At 39.5% G+C, this 9,788-nt stretch overlaps 1 long non-coding RNA gene across 1 annotated transcript in view; it reads right to left on the reverse strand.

Moving 5' to 3' along the window:
* LOC105531819 overlaps nt 1-9,467 on the reverse strand; it is a 76,704-nt gene extending 67,237 nt beyond the window's left edge. Inside the window, exons 1-2 of the long non-coding RNA XR_001004865.1 lie at nt 9,390-9,467; nt 4,354-4,471 (exon numbers count right to left, since the gene is read on the reverse strand). This is a non-coding gene — a long non-coding RNA (uncharacterized LOC105531819). The remainder of the gene's footprint in view (nt 1-4,353; nt 4,472-9,389) is intronic.
* Between the last annotated feature and the right edge of the window lie 321 nt (nt 9,468-9,788).

Here is a 9,788-nt window from a genome sequence, read left to right on the forward strand (position 1 = left end):
TGACTTTTAACCAGCAAGCTGCCTTCAGGCACTTGTTTAACAAAGCACACCCTGCACAGCCCAAAATCCTTTAAACCTTGAGTCACCATAGCACATGTCTCTTGCAAGGACAAGGATAGGGGCAGGGTCACAGATTAACAGCATCTCAAATACAGAACAAAATGGAGTCTCTGATATCAGTCTGCTTCTTTCTATATAGACACAGTAACAGTCTGATCTTTCTTTCTTTTCCCCACAGGAAAGCCTGTCTCAAATAAAAAGAGAGGTTGATACAATGATGCACAAAAAAATTGCTAACATGTTTCCACTAGTCTGGGCAAAAATGAAGAAAACTGAAGAGTCATAGAGTGGTGATGAAGCATAAATTGGTAATTCTTTCTCAAAGAAAATCTGGGAACATTCATTAAAAACTTTAAAAATATATACACATAATTACTCAGCACTTCTGATTCTAAAAAATCCTCTTGAAAAAACTATTACAAATATGCAAAATGATATGTGCGTTACAAAATTCTCAACAGGATTGCATAGGAAGGAAGGAAGGGAGGAAGGGAGGGAGGGAGGGAAAAAGGAAGCAAGCTAGCAGCCCCTACTGACTTCTAAAAGGGTCAAGTTTATTTATGGTTATAAAAGATGAGTTGAATTATGCTGGTTGTATTTCTGGAACTGAATGACGATGAAAATGGTTGCGGTTCATTCAGTTCCACTAGCAGCACCATAACTAGACTATTTCAGCTATGTGCCCACCCACCTCTGTAGTTTCTACACACAAAAAAAGCCTACTATTCCATCTTGGTTTCTCCATAATTTTTGAATTGCCAACATCCTTCCAGTCAACTCCATTCTGTTTATTATCAGAGTCAGAATTGGTTTCCTTTGCTTGCAGCAAAAACTTTAAATGGTACACATTATTATTCTTCTACAATAAGATTAGCATAGTATGCTGTCACCCAATAATATATCAGTGTGCTTTTTAACCATTCCTTTATTATTGAGCATCTTAACTACCTCCCCTCATTCCTTTCCTCCTCCTTCCTTTCACTGTTGCTAGCAACAATGTATTTCTTGATTTGGATGCTGGTTATACACTTTGTTCAATTTATAAAACTTCATCAAGTATACTCATGCATCCTTTCCATTTTTTCGCTATAGAGATTACACTTGAAAACAGATTCTACTTATAACTAGAGACAATCTAATATCTCACATTTTTTAAACTGGCAGAAAGTCTGAACTGTCTAGATCGATATTCCCTCTTCCTTTTGCTCTCTTGATTTTCCATTCAAATATTGTGAAACTTTGAAATAATGTTAACTTTAACCACCATAAATACTACCAGTATAAGTAGAAACATAAAGGAAAGAGAAGATAAAATATTTGTCACAATATTATAAAAATCAAAAAATAAAATTTGCATAGACTACATTACTTATTTCTACAATTGGTCCTGCCTATTACTCATCCTATGTCCCCCTGATATTCAGCCAGCTCTCAATTGGTCAGAGTTCTTTGTCAAGTAGACCAATACAAACCATAATTACTAATAACCGAGCTTAGTTCTTGGTGATTCTCCCATCATAGAATAGAGGTTTCAATAACTTTATCACTGCCCTTAGTAATTTCAAGGACACTCTCCAAATGGTTGGATCAAATAATGTCACATTCATCAGGAACAGTTTGGATTATGCCCAAGAATTTAGAATCTAACAGAGCCCAGAAGTAAAACAAGAGGCACTGCACACAGAATAGTTACTTCACCAATGATAATAGGGCTTTGCTTCCAAATTCTAGATATTTCTTTTGTGATTCATCTAACAGAGCTTACTATAGATTCCATAAAGCACTCTGAACCACCACTGAAATTCTAGTTATCATTGCTCTTACTGAGCCCAAAGGGCCAATGTACGTAATCATTTGTACAGGTAGAGAGATACGTCTGTATTAGGTTCCATCTCAAACTTGCAAGTTTTCAAGCCACTTGGCAAATTAATTTAGCTGCAGTCAAACTCTCCAATACTGCCAACAAAATCCAAAGACAGCAACTGAGAGATGTGTCTTCTGTCCTCTTAAGGTAGAGAATGCAAAGCGAGCCTACTGGTTCTTCACTTGAAAAGGGAAATTTATTCCAATATGCTGCAATTCTCAGGATTCTCAGACATTTCACAGAGGTGGTAGATTTTAGTGTATTCATTTTTTTCTATCTTGCTTCCAATGGAAAACAAGTGTCTCAGCAGGGTGCCTAATGTTCCTAATGTTCCTGCTATTTCCAGTTTCCTACAAATTATCAGCATGATTTTGCCCATTTAATGTAAAAGTGTGATGCCGTGTGATACAATGAATATATTTTAGCATAGATCTCTAGAGACAATTTATCCATGAAACAAGGAAGTAAGGAATACTTCTGCTCCTGTCAGATGAAAGTAAACTTCTGATGTTTCCTGACTGTAAGAATGAATAGGAGAAAAGCATTTGCCAGATCGAAAAGTGCACACCAGGTGCAAGGGCCTTGTGGATTGTGTTATCATCAGTGTTTTACAAATATTTGTTGTTTGAAGCCTCGTTGTGGAAGGGTAATTCTTTATTCACACCCTGTTGAACTCAGGCACAGCCTGAGCTCAATTCTGTGAGATAACACAGCACATCACAAAGTGTTTTCACAGATAGCTTGTTTCACAGATAGCTTGGCACCGTCAAAGTTTCCGAACCTATTGAGGACTTATAAGGAAATATGAATATCCAGGCCTAAAAACTAGAAACAAGCTATCTGTGAAAACGCTTTGTGATGTGCTGTTTTATATCACAGAATTGAACCTGCACTTTGATGAAACAGGTTCCAAACACTCTTTTTGTAGAATCTAAGAAGTGACATTCTGCCAGCATAGGCACACATAAGTACTTGCCAGGAGTGACATACTGCCCAGCGCTTTGCTAAATACTTCATGTGATATAGGCACTATAATTATTCCCATTTTACAGATGAAATACTTGAGGTCCAGAGATGTTAAGTTCTTACTTGACGCAGCTCATCTGAGCAAATAAATGAAATGAAATTCAAATGCACATTTCTTTCAACTTTTTAGGAATTTTGAGGAAGTTTAGGAAATGTTTGTGCATACTGTTCGTTCATGAACCTTCATTAACACATTTGGAGTGATTTTAAGAGATACAGGAATGAGTTCTGAGCAATAAGAATTTTTTATATTTATGCTTCATATATTTAGTGAGCATTCACTTTGTGCCAAGATGTCTAAGGTTTGTGCTGTTGAAGACATAAATGATGTCTCTCTAGGTCAGTCTATACAGACAATTTTATCCTTTGTCACACTATGAGTTATTTAAGTATGATAATGTTTTTATTTCAGAAGCAGAAAAGCAAACATCACAAAGCTGTGATTTTATAAATTCTACGTGAGGCTTTGATTCAATTCACTTTTTTTTTTTTTTGAGACGGAGTCTGGCTCTGTGACCCAGGCTGGAGTGCAGTGGCTCAATCTCTGCTCACTGCAAGCTCCACCTCCCGGGTTCATGCCGTTCTCCTGCCTCAGCTTCCCAAGTAGTAGCTGGTCAATTCTCTTTTTAAAAATTTATCTCATCTGATAACTCAAGACTTTCCATAAACTAGCAGTAAATAAAACAAACAAATTATTGAGTGTAGGGAATACATTTAGAATATAGAGAAAAGTATCTCTGGAAGGCCATACAAGATATTTTAGTGCTCATAACTTTGCAGGGTTCAATATCAAAGTCGAGAATAAATGCTTGAATTGATGGATACCTCATTTACTCTGATTTGATTAATTCACATTGTATGCCTGTATCAAAATACCTCATAAACCCCTTAAATATATACACCTACTATGTATCCATAAAAACAAAAAAATTAAATAAAAAGTCAATGTTCATCTATAGTCATAATACTCCAGCCTCAGCCACAATTTTGCTGAAATTTTTCCACATCAGTAGCAACTTACAAGGATGAACTTTAAATCAATTTCTCTTGGTCAGATTGCCATTTCCCAAACACTTCCTCACTTCTCTATATTTCATAAGATTTATCCAATTTCCATTAGAATAAAAATTTCAATGAATTTGTAAGGTGACATTTCCATTCATATCTTGGCATTTCACTTACCTCTGACATTTAGAAGTTCCTTTGGTAAGAATACATAATAATGTAATGGCTTACATTCTTAATCCAGGAAGGAAGGAAGGGGAAACACTTCACTGGAGTAAATGTCATTACCTTTAGGCTAAAATATGTTATATGTAACATAATTTTGTGGAATCCTGTCATTTTCAAAATGCTTTCCTGTATTTCAGAAACAACAACAAATAAGCGAACTGAGAACTTACCAAGTGGCAGGCACTGTAGGAGGTGCCAACTGCTCATAATAGACCTTCATGTTGCAGCTTCAGCCCATCTTCCCCATCTCGTCTCCCAGGACTCAAACTAGCAAATCTCCTTAGGCTACTGTGAGGAGGATGGATTAAAACGGGGAAAAGGCTGACGCAGGGGGAATTAATTAGGAACCTGTTACAGTATAACTGGGGACAAATTATGACTGTCTGCCTCATTATAGCAGTAGTAAAAATAAATTAAATGGATAGATTCAAGAAATATTTAGGCAATAGATTGACAGCATCAGGTGGTTAATTGACCTTATTGTGAGAGTTTGTGTGAAAGATGGGAATAAGTGAATGATAAATCTCAGGATTTTGTTTGTTTTTAATGTCAACAAATAGGGAGAAAGGTGTGGGACTCCTTGTTCATCTTTAGGCATCTTTAGGCATAAGATTCAGTTACCTGAAGGATCGTTAAGAGGACATGCTTAGTTAGTATTTAGGTTATAATACAGAAGAGAAATTTTGCTGGATATACAAGTTTGTGAGCAATTAACATGTAATGAAAGTAATGAGATCACCCCAGGGAAGCTTTTATATTGATAGTGAGGGGAGCCTAGAAAAGACCCCAGTGCCTATAAAAGTGCCTGGCAGATACATAGTTGTCAATTGATAAGTGCATGAAATAATTAACTAATGAAAGAATGAATAGACATAGAGATATCTCTTTCTGATGAACAGATAGGTGTATAAACCAGTAAGATCATTCTATGTGCTATAAATGAAGTACTGTGGAAAGAAGTAATATTAAATGTTTCCTATAATAATTCATTAAATTTTATAATAAATACAATAAATTAGTCATGGCAGATTATTTTCTTATTTTAATCATGATATGATTGAGGCCAAGAAGGGTACTTTTGTAAAGCAGCAAAGGTGCAATTTGTAATGATAGAATCAAGACTATAATCAATTTTCTTTTTAAATATTAAATGAGAATTTATTGAAATAAAGGTTATATTTATTTTTTTGGAATGCAGAATTCAGAAAAGATAACAGAGGTAGAAGAGGGAAAATTTGCTCTTTGGACTATAATGCAAAATAACGAGAGTCAGAAGGCAGCCCTGCAAATCGAAACCATTTGAAATAAGTGGAAGAAGATACAGAACCACAGTCCTTTCTGCCTTTCTGAAAGCCAGCAGCAGTATCCCTTTTCAAAGTCACCCTAGAGGGGGCCCAGAATGGACTCTTATCCTGCTAGATTTTCAGAGTCCTGGGTCTGTCCCTAGAGAGGGCCCAGACGGGACCCTTCCCTGCTAAATTTTCAGAGTCCTGGGTCTGTCTCTCGTCGGTGCTAAAACAGCAAGATTTGCATTAATCATCCTGTTCCGCAAATGCATAATCTGAGGTTCCTTTCAGACATTCAGGTTGTTGATGGAAATTTTGCTTGGAATTTAAACTGCATAACAAATTGAGGCCCCTTTGCCCTCATAAATCAGAAAACTTCTCTAGAGGGGTTTTAAGTCTCTAAGTTGCATTAATGGGTGTTTTAACATGTCCGAAAGGCAAATATTCTTAATGCAAGTAGTTTCTCTTTTTTCATCTATCAACTAGAACTCATTCCCATACATTGCTTGTGCATGTGTGTGCTTCTCTCCATCTACTTGAGAAATGTGGGATTAGGTAGAGGGGAGGAGCAATACATTTTTAGTCTAATCAATCTTTCCAGGGATCTCTATGGGGTTCAGTTACATAGGACTTCAGGGCATATTTTCTTCTGAGCCACATGGACACTGCATTTTATAAAGAAGAAGAGGGACTGATGTTTTCATCACAATAACTGTCATTCTGAAGTCACTGTGTTTTCAGGATAGAGCACAGGATTGCCTTTCAGGAATCCCAAGAGAGGGAATCTCAAGTGAAAGTAATGGTAAATTCACAATAGACTACTACCAAGGGAATAGAATCTTTTAAATGGAATTCTGTCATCAACACTATTCTGTTCTGGTGTTAATGACAGAATAAAATTCTATTTCCTTGGAACAGAGTAACCAACACTTTCAGATTATCTAGGGGAATATCCGTTGTCTACTACACCCAGATTTTAGGACTTGGAGTTATCTCAGTCTCTTTCCTTTCTAATGAAAATCTCTACACTTGATGCTGCTGTTACTATTCATGGTAGCCCTTCTATTCCCAAGGCCACTGCTTTATTTCAGGCATTTCCAGTGGCCCTGGCTGGAGAAAAGGGGCTCAGATGTAGGGAATCACTCTCAATTATACAGAACTAAATATCATGAGATATTTATTAAGAAATCTTAGTGATGGAGATATTTCTTAAGAACATCAATTTCTTCTACTATCTAGTTATTGGTGCAACCAGCAGGTCTCTGGTTTGCTATTTCATATTCTAGTTTGACCTGCTTTCCAGAAGAAGGGTTTCCTTAAGTAAGTGATAAAGGCCAGTTGTCTTAATAGATATATCCTGAGGGTACCTTAATGTAGACTCTTCCAATTTATTCAAGACTATTGTCATTTGATTCCTACTGACAACTTCAAAGCCTAATAGATACAGGGTAAACTGGTAAAATTGAGTTCCTTAGACTGCAAATCAGTGAGCCAAAAACTGAACCTTGGGCTTTCATCTAGGAGTATCCAAATCCCTTGCTGCGAAGACAATGAACTTCAGACCCAGGCAGTCAAAGTTTGAGCTCTCTATTCTCTCTCTCTCTCTCTTTTATTTATTTATTTTTTATTTTTTATTTTTTTGAGATGGAGTCTCGCTCTGTTGCCCAGGCTGGAGTGCAGTGGCGTGGTCTCGGCTCACTGCAGCCTTCATCTCCAGGGTTCAAGCAATTCTCCTGCCTCAGCCTCCCGAGTAGCTAGGATTACAGGTGCCTGCTACCATGTCCAGCTAATTGTTTGTATTTTTAGTAGAGACGGGATTTCACCATGTTGGCTAGGCTGGTCTTGAACTCCTGACCTCATGATCTGCCTGCCTCAGCCTCCCAAAGCACTGGGATTACAGGTGTGAGCCACCGCGCCCAGCCTGAGCTCTCTATTCTCTAATTGGTAGAAAGTCATTTAATCTCTCTGATTCTGAATGTCCTCATTGAACAAATGGGTATAATAATACTCACATTTAAAGTTTTATATAATTATTTGTGATAATGTATATGAACTATCTGGTGCATAGTAAATGTTATTGATATCTTAATTGTAATATTATTATTAATCTATCAAGGATTTGTCGTTATTATTACTACAACTAGTATTGTGACTGTTACTACAACTACTATCACTTCTATCACTACAATTACTCTTATGACTACTAATATGACAAGCACCAATCTATTTTTTAGGGATGTTATGAAAGTGGCTGTATGTAAAGCTCATACATGAGAGCTTGGCACATTGTATGCACTCAATAACTGTTCCTCTTCCTCCAAGTGACTAGATATATTCAGATTGATGGGGTTGAAGAAGGACAATGGTGTCTATTGCGCTCGGATTTGAGGACTTGGAGTTACCTTATTTTTCTCCTTTTCTGACAAAAGTCTCTAAACTCGATGCTGCTGCTGATGTTCATGCAAAGCCCTTCAATCCCATGGTCCCTGTGTTACTTCAGGCGTTTATCAGCTCATGCCTGAACTAGTACAATAGCATTGTAATAAAATTTTCTACTGCACTTCTTTTCTGTTTTTAGGCTGTACTTTACTGCCAGATTTAGTCTTCCTCAACTAGCAGTCTGTAAGTTTTCACTCCCTGGTTACAAATTTTGAGGGGTTCCTTTAAAATTTAAATCCAAACTCCCTGGCATTCAAGACCATAAGACAAATTCCTCCCAATATATCTTTACAACCTTGTACATAAATGCTACCATAAAAATGAGGCTCAAACAATCCACCTCTAAACATGCTCTACAGGCCAGGTGTGATGTCTCACACCTGCAATTCCAGCACTTTGGGAGGCTGAGGCAGGATAATTGCTTCAGCCAAAGAGTCAAGACCAGCCTGGACAACATAGTGAGACCCCATCTCTATAAATAACAAAAAAAAAATTAGCCAGGCATGGTGTATCGCACCTGTAGTGCCAGCTACTTGGGAGGCTGAGGTGGGAGGACTGCTTGAGTCCAGGAGGTTGAGGCTGAAGTGAGCCGTAATCACACCACTGCACTCCAGCCTGGACACCCAAGCAACAAAGTGAGACCCTGTATCTCTCAAACAAACAAAGACAAAAAACAGAAAGGAAGAAAAAGAAGAAGAAATAAAATAAAAATAAATAAAAATAGACATATAGACATGCTATAGAGTTATTGAGGGCACACAGTATGCCAAGCACATATGTATAAGCTTTACATATAGTGTCTTTCATAACAACCCTATAAAATAGATTGACCATAGTTACAGAAGTAGTCATGATAGTAATTGTAGTAGTAGCAGTGATGGCACCAGCCACCTGTCTGGAGCTGCCGCTGCAAAGACAACGGCTACAGAAGGGGAGGTGCCGCCAGAGCTGCGCACTCAGCAAAGCCAGGGTGGGTGGGAGGCGGAGCGGGAGTAGCTGGGAACAGGCAGGAGACTCGCCCCCTAACGAGTTAAAGGGTGGGGAGCCCCGTGCTTGGGGCACAGCTGCAGAGCTGCCGCCGCAGACCTAGGCATCCCTGTGCTTTCGTGGGGGCCAGGAAGCCTCGACCCACAGGTTCAGAAGTGCCTTCTTGCTCCCATTCCTGGCCTCTGCCTGCTCCCTGTGCCCACTTCAATTTTGGAGCAAAGTTATGGCCAAGCCTGGGTGCTGTTGCAACCTGGCCAGGTGTGCGCATGCTCAGGGAGGCGCTGTTACACCAGCTCCCTGCCTCCCCAGCCCGCTTTGGACTTTGGGCACTGATGATCTCGGGAGAGTGGCGAGGAAGCGCTGTGGGCTGCTGGGTTGAGGCCTAGAGGCACCCTTCAACACGAACAGCCTGGGTGCTGCGGAGGGCATGTTGATGGCAGCAAGAGGAAGACAGGCTACTGGACAGAAAGGGACGGATCCTAGTGAAGCCCCACCTTCAAGCCAGGGATGGCTTCAATCCTGGAGGCCCCGCCGTCAGTTCCGGTCGGAGTCTGTGGCCTGGACTGAGCACTTATGGTTCTTTTTCCAGGCCCACCCATGGCCACCCATGGACCAATCAGCATGCACTGCCTCCCTTCTGAACCCATAAAAATCCCCAGACCCAGCCAGACTCACACAGAAGTCAGGAGTACCGGCTGTGAGAGCGAGAAGCCCACTGTGGGTCTCCTCAACTTGTTGGGCCAACCTTCCTGAGGAAAGGAGGGACAACCTGCCTGCAAAAAGGAGCTACCCACTTCGGGTATCCTGAGAACTGTTCTGCCACTCAATAAAGCTCTTCTCCACCTTGCTCAGCCTCCATTTGTCCGCATACCTCGTCTCCCTGGACACAGGAC

This window comes from Mandrillus leucophaeus, unplaced genomic scaffold (assembly GCF_000951045.1).
Source record: "Mandrillus leucophaeus isolate KB7577 unplaced genomic scaffold, Mleu.le_1.0 Scaffold91, whole genome shotgun sequence".
NCBI classification, from domain to species: Eukaryota; Metazoa; Chordata; class Mammalia; order Primates; family Cercopithecidae; genus Mandrillus; species Mandrillus leucophaeus.